Genomic DNA, 1,666 nt, shown 5'->3' with positions numbered 1-1,666 from the left:
AAAGTGTTATATTGGTATCTTCCACTAGATGGCAGTAAACACCTGCTGTAACTAGACTTTACAACTATGTGTTCTGTTTCAGCTCAGCTGCCTCCTCACCCTGATAATAAAGTGTTATATTGGTATCTTCCACTAGATGGCAGTACACACCTGCTGTAACTAGACTTTACAACTATGTGTTCTGTTTCAGCTCAGCCGCCTCCCCACCCTGATAATAAAGTGTTATATTGGTATCTTCCACTAGATGGCAGTAAACACCTGCTGTAACTAGACTTTACAACTATGTGTTCTGTTTCATACAGGCAGTGTCCCAGAGTTGGAGTGCTAATCTAGGATCAGGTCCCACTCTCCATGTAATCTGATTCATTATGATCTAGGATCAGGTCCCTCCTCTCCATGTAATCTGATTCATTATGATCTTGGATCAGGTCCCCCTGTCCATGTAATCTGATTCATTATGCTCTAAAAGGCTAAACTGATCCTAGATCAGCTCTCCTACTCTTTATGAATACTGTCACAGGTGACTCCTCAAGATGAGGAGATGATTTCTAAGTTATATTTTTCAAGAATCAATTAGTATCATTCATTGAACTGCTTTGCCATGAACAGATCGGTGAGGTCTTAACCTAAAGGTTCTATATATACCTTATGGTCATTTTAATGGGGTTGAACATCCATCCCATCAGATTGTGTAAAGGATTTTATGAGTTCAGAAAAATAGTGACTTGGAAGCATCTCTCTGACCTCACTCTGCTGAAACACACTCAAGTAAAGACCACATAGATACAGTTATATGTCTGTTTCTACCCACTTTTACAGCCAATGTTATGGACTGGTATTCATATGAATCAGTAGGATATACAGACTAGTTAACCACCTCCCAGTAGATGGACCCACTCAGAACTTTATATATACAGACTAGTTAACCACCTCCCAGTAGATGGACCCACACAGAACTGTATATATACAGACTAGTTAACCACCTCCCAGTAGATGGACCCCACTCAGAACTTTATATATACAGACTAGTTAAACATCTCCCAATAGACAACCGATTTGAGGTCTTGACCAGCAATGTCCCACTGGGGTCAACCAAGCCGAGAGGTTCTAGAAAGAGGACTGACTTTCATACCAACTCCTAAACAGGTTGTTGTGATATTGATTTAGAGGTAGGTGAAGGAGTCAAGCACAGGAGAGCAGAGATGTCCAAGTAGCGTCTTTTAATAGGCAAGTCCACAACAATAGGGTCAGGTACAATACCAAAATAAACACCCACGACAAAAGAGAACACAGTTCCTCACGAAAAGGAGGGAAAAACAACGCTCCTTAAATTTACACACAATCGGTATATACGAGAAAATAACTGAGGCACAACCTCAACGAGCAAAATGAAATTAACAATCCCACACAAACCTAAGCAGGCAACAGGGGTACTTATACACACTGAAATGAAAGCAAATGAAACCAGGTGTGAAAGAACCAAAGACAAAAACAAACGGAAAAGGAAACAAGGATCAGTGATGGCTGGTAGGCCGGCGGAGCGCCGCCCGAACAAGGATCAGTGATGGCTGGTAGGCCGGGAAGCCGCCCGAACAAGGATCAGTGATGGCTGGTAGGCCGGGAAGCTGCCCGAACAAGGATCAGTGATGGCTGGTAGGCCGGGAAG

This window comes from Oncorhynchus mykiss, chromosome 13 (genome assembly GCF_057628025.1).
Source record: "Oncorhynchus mykiss isolate SJ-2025 chromosome 13, ASM5762802v1, whole genome shotgun sequence".
Lineage (NCBI taxonomy): Eukaryota > Metazoa > Chordata > Actinopteri > Salmoniformes > Salmonidae > Oncorhynchus > Oncorhynchus mykiss.
This window is presented reverse-complemented; position numbering follows the sequence as displayed.